Here is a 14179-nt window from a genome sequence, read left to right on the forward strand (position 1 = left end):
ATCCTCAGTGGTGAAAAATTGAAAGCATTTCTACTAAGATCAGGAACAAGACAAGGTTGCCCACTCTCACCACTCTTACTCAACATAATTTTCGAAGTTTTAGCCACAGCAATCAGAGCAGAAAAGGAAATAAAAGGAATCCAAGTCGGAAAAGAAGAAGTAAAGCTGTCACTGTTTACAGATGACATGATACTATACATAGAGAATCCTAAAGATGCTACCAGAAAACTACTAGAGCTAATCAATGAATCTGGTAAAGTAGCAGGATACAAAATGCACAGAAATCTCTGGCATTCCTATACACTAACGATGAAAAATCTGAAAGTGAAATCAAGAAAACACTCCCATTTACCATCACAACAAACAGAATAAAATATCTAGGAATAAACCTACCTAAGGAGACAAAAGACCTCTATGTAGAAAACTATAAGACACTGATGCAAGAAATTGAAGATGATACAAATAGATGGAGAGATATACCATGTTCTTGGATTGGAAGAATCAACATTGTGAAAATGGCTGTACTACCCAAAGCAATCTACAGATTCAATGCAATCCCTATCAAACTACCAATGGCATTTTTCACTGAACTAGAACAAAAAATATCACAATTTGTTTGGAAACACAAAAGACCTCCAATAAAAAAAAAAAAAAAAAAGACCCCCAATAGCCAAAGCAATCTTGAGAAAGAAAAATGGAGCTGGAGGAATCAGGCTCCCTGACTTCAGACTATACTACAAAGCAACAGTAATCAAGACAGTATGGTACTGGCACAAAAACAGAAATATAGATCAATGGAACAGGATAGAAAGCCCAGAGATAAACCCACGCACATATGGTCACCTTATCTTTGATAAAGAAGGCAGGAATGTACAGTGGAGAAAGGACAGCCTCTTCAGTAAATGGTGCTGGGAAAACTGGACAGGTACATGTAAAAGTATGAGATTAGATCACTCCCTAACACCATACACAAAAATAAGCTCAAAATGGATTAAAGACCTAAATGTAAGGCCAGAAACTATCAAACTCGTAGAGGAAAATATAGGCAGAACACTCTATGACATAAATAACAGCAAGATCCTTTTTGACCCACCTCCCAGAGAAATGGAAATAAAAACAAAAATAAACAAATGGGACCTAATGAAACTTCAAAGCGTGTGCACAGCAAAGGAAACCACAAACAAGACCAAAAGACAACCCTCAGAATGGGAGAAAATATTTGCAAATGAAGCAACTGACAAAGGATTAATCTCCAAAATTTACAAGCACCTCATGCAGCTCAATAACAAAAAAACAAACAACCCAATCCACAAATGGGCAGAAGACCTAAATAGACATCTCTCCAAAGATATACAGACTGCCAACAAACACATGAAAGAATGCTCAACATCACTAATCATGAGAGAGATGCAAATCAAAACTACAATGAGATATCATCTCACACCAGTCAGAATGGCCATCATCAAAAAATGTAGAAACAATAAATCCTGGAGAGGGTGTGGAGAAAAGGGAACACTCTTGCACTGCTGGTGGGAATGTGAATTGGTACAGCCACTATGGAGAACAGTATGGAGGTTCCTTAAAAAACTACAAATAAAACTACCATATGACCCAGCAATCCCACTACTGGGCATATACCCTGAGAAAACCATAATCCAGGAAGAGTCATGTACCAAAATGTTCATTGCAGCTCTATTTACAATAGCCAGGAGATGTAAACAACCTAAGTGTCCATCATTGGATGAATGGATAAAGAAGATGTGGCACATATATACAATGGAATATTACTCAGCTATAAAAAGAAACGAAATTGAGCTATTTGTAATGAGGTGGATGGACCTAGAGTCTGTCATACAGAGTGAAGTCAGAAAGAGAAAGACAAATACCGTATGCTAACACATATATATGGAATTTAGGGGGGAAAAAATGTCATGAAGGACCTAGGGGTAAGACAGGAATAAAGACACAGACCTACTAGAGAATGGACTTGAGGATATGGGGAGGGGGAAGGGTAAGCTGTGACAAAGTGAGAGAGTGGCATGGACATATATACACTACAAAACATAAGGTAGATAGCTAGTGGGAAGCAGCCGCATAGCACAGGGAGATCAGCTCGGTGCTTTGTGACCGCCTGGAGGGGTGGGATCGGGAGGGTGGGAGGGAAGGAGACGCAAGAGGGAAGAGATATGGGAACATATGTATATGTATAGCTGATTCCTTTTTTTTTTTTTTTTTTTTTGTGGTACGCGGGCCTCTCACTGCTGTGGCCTCTCCCGCTGCGGAGCACAGGCTCCGGACGCGCAGGCCCAGCGGCCATGGCCCACGGGCACAGCCGCTCCGCGGCATGTGGGATCCCCCCGGACCGGGGCACGAACCCGTGTCCCCTGCACCGGCAGGCGGACTCCCAACCACTGCGCCACCAGGGAAGCCCTGATTCCCTTTTTTATAAAGCAGAAACTGACACACCATTGTAAAGCAATTATACTCCAATAAAGATGTAAAAAAAAAAAAAAAAGTATCTACACACAGCTCCCTTAAAAAGAGGATAAGCCCCACTTTGGAAACCACTTTCACGGCTCTGGTGCTTGGGATTCCTCTCCTTCCTCAGCCAGGAGGGGCCTCTGTTAACAAGCCTTGTGTTGGTGCGTACAGTTGTCCCTCAGTATAGCGGGGAACTGGGGGGGCGGGGATTGGTTCAAGGACCACAGTGGATACCAAAATCCACAGATGCTCAAGTCCCTTATATAAAATGGCGTAGTATTCGCATATAGCCAAAGCACATCCTTCTGTATACTTTAAATCATCTCTAGATTACTTATGCATAATAGAATGTAAATGCTATGTAAATCATTGTAAATACAATGTAAATGCTATGCAAATATTTGCTGGTGCAGCAAATTCAAGTTTTGCTTTTTGGAACTTTCTGGAATTTTGTTTTTCAAGTATTTTCTACCCGTTGTTGGTTGAATCCAAGGATGTGGAACCCATGGATACAGAAGACCGACTGTACTTACCTACAAGGTCTCCTGAACTAGCAGAGCCTCAAAGACAAATGTTCCTTGCTAAGGATATAATAGGTATAAATTCCCTGAGTTATAGGGGAAATCTCAGGGATGTGGAGGGAAACTTGTGACACCAGCCTCAGCCTCAGAGAGGAACATGGGGGCAGAATTCTCTGCAATTTTAACAGGAATGAAGCCAGTTATTTGTTTACAGCCTCCAATCCATCTGACATCACTGCAATGTTTTTAGATTTTAGTCAGGACACCTGACTCCTCATTCCGCACCCTGCTGAGAACCCTGGCCCACATCCATAAGGGGGGCTGGCTGTCCCCTCTCTACTCCCACTTCCCTGCCTCAAACAACCCAAACAAGCTGGAGAGAAGGGATACCAGCAGGCCCGTCTGGCCAAGACCAGAAGGGAGACCGAGATGCCCTGTCCCGATAAGCAGAAGGACCACCACAAGGAAGAGAATGAGGCCTCCAGAAGGAAAGCGGAAAGTGGAGTACACTGAGATCCAGAGCCTTCGGATAACGTGCCCAAATTCACACAGCTGGTAGCACAGCTGGATCTAGAAGCCAGGTCTCCGTTTACCACTGTGGTCTTGCCACCCCTTCACGACTACAAAAATCAATCCTGCTGGAGGGTGAGATGGCCAGAGAGAGTGTTTAAGGAGAAGAGGGCTCTGTTCCCCTTCCAGGTCATTATAGTTCCAGGGCAGGGTAGACAACAAAATCCCTTCAGGTCCCTCCCAGTAAAAAGGCCCCTACATAGTCAATTCCTCTTCTCCGAAAGCTAAGGCCAGAAATACTGAATGTTTTATTGGCATTTGCAATATAGCCAGGAAATAGGGTGCTTATCTGACCCAGGATATCATAGTAACAGACAGTGGTGGCAGAGCCAAAAGCTTTGTGGAAACAATGTTATGAGCCCTAAAGAAATAACAGAAAAGAACCTTTCCAACCTACAAGGAAGGAGGCACCCTGACAAAACAATCAGCTGGATTCTGGGTGGGTGCTGAGACAAAGGGAAACCAGCTGAGACCCTAAAATGTTTAAGGCAGGGGACCGCGGCCATGATAGGGGAAGTTTCTGAAAGCTGGGAATTGGGTAGATATTACTTCAGAGACCTTGGAGGGTTTGGTTTTATTCATTTCAGTTTATGACTAGGATGAGCATTTTTTCACTCAAATTTCTTTCTTTCAAAAAAGAATCCTCAAAGTAATGGTATGAATGAAGAAGTATCCTTACAAGGACCATACTTTCCATTTTTCTTTAATACACAAGGCGGCTGTGAAAGGGATTGAAAGAGCATGGCCTTCAGCCTGGTGACCATTCTTTGAGTTCCTTTCCCTTTCCCCATCTTAGGGAGAGAGGAATTTGATGGTGATGGTGATAGTGATGGCAGTTTCTGTCACATATGCTCTAGATCAGAAAATCATCTTAAGTTATTAACCTGCTGACATGAGCACACATTGCTAGCGTCATTTTCCAACCCTGTGTGAAAATGTCTTTACTTGCTTAGGACAGAAAACCAGAGACAGAAGCAAAAGGCCAGGTATATCAAGATCAACATATACCTAATACCACCTCCAACACTGCTTCTCCAACTTTAAAGTGCATAAGGACCACCTGCACTTGCTCAAACGCAGACTCTGGTTCAGCAGATCTGGGGTGGGGACCTGGGAGTCTGCATTTCTAACAAGCTCCCAAGTGACACTGATGCTCATGATCCTCAGACCATGCTAAGAACAACCTGGAAAAATGCCTGGCTTTTCACGCTGTTAGATGATGGTCCCAAACTTTAATGCTTTTTATATACACCTCTTCTTAAATGCCACAGTTAGGAGGGGGAGTTTCCACCTGGCTCAGTGGTCTCCAACCCTGGCCACCCATTGGAATTACTGAGGAGCTTTTAAAAATACCACTGTAATTGGTCTGGGTCAACCCAGCATCAGGAAGCTTAAATGCTCCTGGGGGCTTCTAATGTGCAGCCAAGGTAGGGAACCCCTGATCTCGCCAAATAAGGTGATCCACTTAATGTTTCCACTTCAAGGTTAACTGTTATTCTCCTAATATCTTTTCTCACATCACAGCACTGACTTTAACTTAGCCAAACAGAGTTTACATTTAAGTGTGTAGCAAACGAGTAGTCATATATTTTTTTAAAGCAAAGGTTACCCTTCCTTAAATTTTCAAAATTTTTCTTAGTGACATGGCAAATTTATTAAGCATTTTTCCCCACAGTGTTGACATGCCTCCGTTTTATTGATTTATAAAATTGCTACAATACTTTAAACAAGCAGGATTTTCGTAACGAAAATATCGAGTACACCTTTTGGCATTTGGAAGGAAAAAGAATGCTCACAAAATAATTATACATATATTTTAAATGAGGTTTATTTTTCCCCCTGGGAATAAAAATCCTATTCTGAAAATGTTTCAAAATTAGAGTGCTTAGTTATATCAATCTAAAGCTATTTTTGCTATTAGGTTACTAGGTTTATTTAGAGACTAGCTTTTCAATCAATTTCAATATTTCCAATTTATTTAACTTCTAAAGTTACAAACTGTTCATTTAAATACCCACGAACTCTTATTGCAAGAAGCATATGTATTAGTTAAAACTAACCAAAAATAGACATTTAGAAGGAAAAAATAAAATAAAATAAACCATGTGTTTATGTTTCCAATAATATTTATGCACACAAAAAGCTATTTAAAACAATCATGATATTTTCTAATGCTTATTTATGTTAGTGTGCAAATGTGAATAATACTATTCAACTAGCTAACTAAAAAAGTAAACATTTAGGAAAGCCAACTGTAGTTAAGATAGTCAATTTATCTCAACTATTAAAAATAAAACAGTGAGTTTTTAAGTACACTGGAGAATTAGAAAGCAAAGACGAATACTAGCCACATAGTGCTTAGTAAGTAGTCAATACTGACTGAACAAAATTTTTTGAAGAGGTGGATAAATATATACCCTATCCTAAATCTAGATGCCTCCAATAACTCCCCACTCTTTCCAAGTAATTCATTTTCCAAAAGAGTCCACCAAATATGGAGATACTGAGGAGGCTATTTTGGGGGACTCTATAACCATCAATCAAAATGGGAGAAAAAGTTACAAATATCAAATCCTGTTGTACACCTGCAACTAATATAATGTTATATGTCAATTATACCTCAATTTAAAAAAAAAACCTCTATTTTGTATGAGCCATTAAAAAATAGAGAAAAAGATAAAATAGAGTGAATAAGAAAAAAAAGGAAAGTTAGAACTGGAAAAGTTCATATGACTTTCTCTTTGGCTAATTACAGGTAATATTGGAAAGCTCTTAGAAACTTACTTTGAACATTCAACCATGATTTTTATAACATACAGCCATGATTTCCTCAGAGCTCGTAAAAAGAAAAGGTTGAGATAACACAGAATTTTGACAGAGGGCAAAAAAATCACATCATGTGTCTTTTACTGTCTCTAGAGCAAGCTAGAGACTTGAACTTAAAAACATCATCTAAAAAATTATATCCATTCCTTTACTCCCAAAAGAAAGAAAAACACCTGCAGGTGTCAAATCTGACAGTGACAGATGCAAACATTATAGCTGAGGAAGTCACATGTCCCCCCAAAGAAACTGTTACGAGGACGAAAAATGATAGGTCATTGGTTAGGTACATTTTGCTAGGCTTCATGACTTAAGGCAAATTTAAGGACACTGTGCGGCCAACGTAGCCTGATTCACAAAAGCAAGAAAGAAAACTTGCAGTCTGTACACTCTCCCCCCAAAAGTCATGGCCTGTATTTTAAAAACACAGCAAGGAGAAAGAAGGGCAACTTGTCTAAGGAGGTTTGCTACTTACGCAAAACCACTAATGAACTAAAACTCTTCTCTCAAGTGATGACTAAGGGTGATCTAAATGAAAAAGGTGACACATGCAAAGCACTGGTATGCTATAGAATTTCACTTCCTAAACTGATACTTTTTAAAGTTTTTTTAAAGTATGGCACTTTTTTCCCTGAGCACCACATCAAGGTTGCAAAGGTCTTCGAATTCACAAAGGCACTGCTAATAAGTTAATGGTGTGCACTACTCATGCACACATATACACTTGGTCTGAATACAGAGATGATGGGTTATTTTTGTTTCCATTTAAAAATATATACACATGGGCTTCCCTGGTGGCGCAGTGGTTGAGAGTCCGCCTGCCGATGCAGGGGATGCGGGTTCGTGCCCCGGTCCGGGAGGATCCCACATGCCGCGGAGCGGCTGGGCCCGTGAGCCATGGCCGCTGAGCCTGCGCGTCCGGAGCCTGTGCTCCGCAGTGGGAGAGGTCACAGCAGTGAGAAGCCCGCGTACCGCAAAAAAAAAAAAAAAAATATATATATATATATATATATATATATACACACACATGATTAAGTTCACCCTAGTGTGATAGTGCAAACTGAAAACAGGGAATCAATTATGAGTTGTTCAACTTGGTTTATTGTGAGTGTTTGAAAATGTAATCTAGCAAAATTCTGCAGAGTCAGACCATAATCATTGCCCTATATTCTGGATGACAGAATATCCTTGCCACCATTCCCACACCTTCCCCACCAAGCCCACAGCAGACATCATTAATCAAGTAGGTAGGTCACTCTCTGCTGATCCTAGCCTCAAACTTAGAATCCCGGAAAGCCACAACTAACTGAGCAGAGTTGGCACAGAAGGAAAAAAACCCAAAAAGACAGTGTGCCAATGGTCAGGTACGTTAAACCACAGGTATTTACTGCCTCACACTTCTTTCTGGCCAACAACCGCAAACCAAGAAAACAAACAAAATAATAAAGTCAAATAGGAGTTGTATATATGACTTGTATTCTAAGGCCTCACCCAAGATGGGGTGTCACGACAAGGAGCTGTCAACAATCATCTGGGTATGCCAGTTCTGAAGGCATGCTGAAACACTTGTATAACCTAGTAACCACTTGTATAACCTAGTAACCACAAATGCCACAGGAAAAGGGCAAGTATAGAAATTTCCTATTTAATTTAAGTACAGAGTCTGATTCTGATGGTAAGACTTAAAAGGTATTTGTTGTATGCTCATTTACCACACAAATTTGGCAACTAAAGGTTTTTAATCATGTACACATTCCAAGACAGAAATCCAGACCTTTTACCATCTCTAGGCCACTTTTGATTGCTGCCAAACAAACAAAAAACACAACTCTATTTTGACCAAATAATGGTAGCTTCTACAGCAAACTTATTTTAACCTTTGTAACTCAACTTGTAAAATCAATTGTAAAACTAAACATAAATAACTAAACATATCTCAAAACAAAATGGTTCCAAGTTGCATTGTCCACAACCAAAAAAAACATGCGTACAGAACTGTACGCACACACACACACACAATTAAAGAAAAGCACTAGAAACGCCAGGATTACTTTCAAAAGAAAATGGCCTCATTCTGGCTATCTAGAAAAAGCCATCAATTCATAGTTCCTTGCATAGAAGGGTTAAAAAGGAAATAAAAGAGTTAGAATGTCAGGTCAGGAATGGCAGCGGTCAGAATTATTCTACTGTCACACACAAGACATACTTATAAAGATATGTAGAGTCACCTTCTCCTTTATTACCAGCTGCACCACATAGATGTGCCACTGTTTACTTAACCACCTTGCTTTTGATGAGGGTATCTGAATGACTGCATAAAATAAAAGTCACACTTACATAAAACAAAAGTCAACGCGTAGAGGAAAGGTCTGGAAGGGCACGTAGCAGAAGAGTGGTTACCCCTGGGAAAGCGGGGTTGACAAGGTGAACTTTCACTTTATTCACACTGTCTAAATGATTACTTAATAAAGAGAATATATTCAGGTACAGCTTTAAAAAAAAAAATAAGAGGAATCGGGGGAATAACCCAGCTCTCTCAGAGTCTGAAGTCCAGAGTACTGAGACAGAAAGATGATGGCACTGAGCGGGACTGAAATGCTTTCCTAGGTCCCCTCCTTTTCACTACACATAAGTACTCTTCATTATTCTTCATTCCTAAACTGCTACATCTCATCCAAGATGACCACCTCTGCCTACTCATACCAAAAGAGGGTGGGAAAGAAAAGAGTGTGGGTATAGCTCCTGACAGCCATGGATCCTTTCATGACACTATTCTCTCTCCTTTGCTCTTAACTGTCCCCATGCTACCAAATCTGGTAATATACTTTATATTGAGATTTAAGTGGGTAAAACAGTCTTTGTGACAACTTTCAACAGCACAACTATCAACAGCATCCTCCTCTCACTCTGACACTAAGGAGAAAATTCATTACAGAGTCATGTATTTTATTCATCTTTGGTATTCTATTACCCCTCACTAATGTCAAAGGAATTACTTAATTTGTTAATATTCCTATATATTAATGCATTTGTTTTATCTATCAAATTAATCAAAACATAATCCTCCCTTCCATAAGTTCTGGATTTTATAAATTCCAGGTTAGTTATTTATTCAGCAACTAATGTTAGACCAGAAGCATATGAACTAAAATACTAAATGAAGAGGTAATTTAAACACTTAAGTGTTTCAGGATATAGTTACAAAATATTTACCATTCTAATCAATCGCACGTGAGTTAATCTTGGTTCTGTATCCTGGTTGCTCTTGTATTCTTGTACTTTAACATCCTTGTTACGAAGCTAAATTGAAGTAATGCAACTGGCCCATAGTAAGTGTTTTATTATCAAAGAGACCAGCAAAAGACTATATGGGGGGAAGGGGTGCACATTACAGGACAGAAGGGGGAAGTTCCATCCTATGAAAATATACTAGATTAGTTGCTGCATTTGGGAAAGAGGCAGCATAAGGGCTCTAAAGATGTAGACATTAAAGTTCCAGAGATGAAATATCAAAGCAAATAATGAGACATAATAAAAATAATATATTTACATCTAGGGAGGGGGAAATGCCAGCATCAAGCTAATAGCAGGCACTGTTTGACCCTGCCCATGACTACCTGTTTCATCTGTCCTACCAAAGTCAAGCTGGTAATTTGCAAAGAGGTTTATTCACACTAAGCAACTGGCCACTCTTTTGTAGAAAAATTTCTAGCATCTCTAGTGTACTGATATTTACAGCCCTTTGTCACAACCATGGGACTCTAGTGAGAGAGAATGCAAACCTCCTTACATATAAAAATCCCCTTCCCCGAAGTATGCAACTTAATATCCATAAGAAGAGTAAAGTGAGCACCTACTCACATTTCACCTCTAAAAATTAGTATTCAGTGTTATCATATACACTCTTAATCCAGACACAAAGACGATACTTAAGATAATTGAGCAAATGCACACATTCTGCTTTATGTAAGTTCATAACATTTTCTGAAAAGTATACAAACATTCACTAGGTCATAGGTGCAGTGACTGGAGTCTACTATTTCTCTACTTCTATACTCTATATATTCAGAGTATCTCATCTACTGGCTGTAAGGCATATAAACATCACCTCCTTAATTCTGTTTTTTATACTTCATATTTAGATGATTAAAATAAAACTCAATACCAATAAAGCTTAAAAGCACATCAAAATTGTTATTATATACTTTTGAAACTTTTAGCCTAACTATTACTGATTGGATTTTTAAGGCTTTAATGTGTCTTAAAAACATTTAACCTGAGCATTTCATGTGAAGTCTAGTTAAATGCAGGGTCAATAATGTCAAACACTAGAGAATTCCCTGGCGGTCCAGTGGTGAAGACTACGCCTTCCAATGCAAGGGGTTTGATCCCTGGTTGAGGAGCTAAGATCCCACATGCCTTGTGGCCAAAAAGCCAAAACATAAAGCAGAAGCAAAACTGTAATAAATTCAATAAAGACTTTAACAATGGTCCACATAAAAGAAATCTTAAAAAAAACAATAATAATAATATCAAACACTAGATTTTCTCATGTATCAATAACTCTTCCTTTGGTGAAAACATCTTTATTCAAGTCTAAGTGGGTTATTGAATTAAGAGTGATAGTACTAATAATAATAATGGTAACAATATTTATAATAGCTAATACTTATTAACACATACTATGTGCCAGGCACTGGTCTAAGTGCTTCATATGTATTGATTCTTCTAATCCTCACAACAACCCTATGAGGTAGGTAATATAGTAAAACCATATTAATTGAAAATCATCAGAGAGTGGAAAGAATGAATTACAGAATAATACTTTCTACAATTTTATACACATTATTACAACTTAAACCTAGACTTCCAGTTAAATATAGTAGACTGACCAACATGTCAGAACAGACTACATAGCCATGAGATTTCAACAAGTTTATAAAAATAAAATCCAGGAGGAGGTGTGATAACTAACCTAGCAGAGTAGAGGAAGTTAAAGCCTATGTACCCAGAAGAGAGGAGCCAATACACTCAACCAAACACCTAACAAGTTCAGAACCTGAAAGTAGCAGGTGCTGCAGAAAAAGGGGATGAGGCATAGGGCTGAAATTAGGACTAGATGTCTATAAAATGGGCAACTGGACCCCAGGTCCTCTCCCCACTCTCCACAGCCAGACAACCCACCCAGCCCCAAACTCCATCCACTGGAGAAACTGAAGCTGAGGGTCACCAAACATAGAAGACAACTGCAGTGGGGTGGGGCAGGGTATGTGGAGGCCGAAAATAGAAGGATTAAGTAAAAAACCACATACAAACTGTGGAGTCCTCAGCCCTTTTTTCCCACCCTGCTGCTAGAATGAGGAATCCTTCCCAGGGAAACTGAATAGCTCCAAAGAAAAGACCTCCTCTGAAATTTAGGGAACTCCAAGACAAAAGGCCAGCTCTGCCTGAGGCAGATAACTGATAAACCCAGCCCACACATAAGGAACTATGAAGTCAGCTTTTTAGCACCTAATTCTTAAAATGAATGGATGACCTCTCCAACTTTCTAAGAAAGCCTTCAGAATGGAAGACACAATCCAAAACAAAAAGAACAGGAAACAATGCAGGAAACAGGAAAGACATGAGGAAAACACCCATAATCATCCTCATAAAAATGGAACAGAGAAAAAAGATATCTTAGAAATTAAAAGATAGAGCTAAAAAAAAAATTCAACAGAAGAGCTGGAGGAACAGAAAAAGAACAATTACAATACTACAACTTAGGAGAGAAAAGAGGATCAATTAGACGTCCAACATTCTTTTAAAATTAGAGGATCAGTCTGGGAGGTCCAACATTTAAATGACAGGAATTCTAGAAGAACAGGATGGAGAAAATTATCAAAAAGGTAACACAAAATGTTTCCCAGAATTGAAGTAGACAAGTCTGCAAATCGAAAGATTCCACCAAGTCAAGTACCCATCCACCTGAATGAATAAAGACCCACACATCCTCATGAAATATTGGGCATAAAGAGAAGCTCTTAGAAGCTTCCAGAGTGTAAAAACAGGTCCCACAGGAATCATGAAGGCTATAAGACAATGGAGCACTGCCTTTAACATTCTAAGAGAAAATTATTTTCAACAGAGACTCCAAACTACCAATCTATCAAGAGTAGAGACATTTTCAGACCTGTAAAGCCTCAAAATCTTTACCTCTCATGCACCTTTTCCCAGGAAGTTTTTGATAGTGGATATACTTTGGCAAAAAAAAGTACAGTAAATCAAGAAAAAAGATCCAATAAACAGGAGATCCAACATGAGACTGAAAAACAAAGGGATCCCAGAATGACCACCAAGCCATGCACGGGTCTGGAGAGCAATGGTCCAGATGGCAGAAGATGAAGGACTGTGGAAAAAATGTCGCCAAAGGGAAAAGGAAAAAAAAAAGGAACTGATGGATTATCTAATGTTGCTTAGCATTTAAGCCTTTGGATACTCATCGTGACAGGTATATTAAAAACTAAGCAAATTTTAAAGTCAGGAAATTATTATTGTAATTCAAGGAAAAATAAGATTCTAGTAGAAAGGAAACAATGATAGGAAATAATTGATAATAATTGATAATGATCAATAAACAACATTTGTATCTATTGATTTAACAAAAAAGTTGTGATTAATCTACATTGGGAGGGGTAGGGGAGGTGAGGATATAAGCAAAGTAATCCTGCCTGCCATAAAAGGAATTCAAAAAATCATTTTTAAAATTGACAAATCAAGAAAGCGTAATAAAACATTTTCAAGGAAGGTAAATACTAGAACAAACCACTAAGAGCTAGAAGTACTTGTCTCCATGGCTCTAAGAGGAGGAACTACTCCTTTTCATTATAAGCCTTGCACTTCTACTTGAGCTTTTAAATTATGTGCATGAATTACTTTAGTAAAAAGAAAGCTAGTTTTTAAAAAAAGAAAAGAATTCAAACTTACAAATTCAGTATGAATTCAAAGAAAGGAGGATTGTGGAACAGGAAAGCATGAAAAGGAAGCCCTATCTACCAGCTACAATTACTTACCCCACCAGGGCTATTCACAGAGAGACCTCCTCAAAGGAGCTCCCACAGCCTAACCAGGCTTTCTTACAGGCCAGGATATTCCCTCTGCTCCAAGCGGCAGGAGCAAACGACAGACCCAGAGGCACTTCATTTAATAAAAGTGAAGAATTGGTAGAGTCCAAATTAATGATACTATAATGTGTATGAAATCAGTATAAACAGCAATAAAATACTGCCATATTACAAGGATACATTTCCTGAGATCTTATGATAATTTCTAAACACTAAGTATAATAACACACAGTGGAAAATCTACAATTCAGGGTGAAGTTCCATGGTGACAGTCAAAATGAAGATACTTTACCTCTTGCCTTGGAATTTAAGCTTAAGCAATAGCATCCATTTCTGGACTTATCCTGATTAAAGATAACACAATAATTCAGTGTAATATAACAAAGTTCAAATTTGGTCCATTTACAAAAGAATTCTCATCAAAGTTGTTTTAATCATAGAAGTCTTGGATTCCCACACAACACAAACCAGGTACTTGAAAAGTAAAGCAAGTACTAGCTCTGCTTAGAAGATCACTGATATACCAAGAGTCTCTAAATTTCTCAATAACCCCATGGCCTAGATAAAGCAAAACAAGAACCAATAGTTATACATTACAGAAAGTCCTGAAAAACTAAAATTCTTATGAAATTGTTCTTATTTGGTTCATCTTTTTCTTAAAATTCAAAAAAGTCAGGCACA

The sequence above is a fragment of the Phocoena sinus genome, chromosome 7 (genome assembly GCF_008692025.1).
Source record: "Phocoena sinus isolate mPhoSin1 chromosome 7, mPhoSin1.pri, whole genome shotgun sequence".
Lineage (NCBI taxonomy): Eukaryota > Metazoa > Chordata > Mammalia > Artiodactyla > Phocoenidae > Phocoena > Phocoena sinus.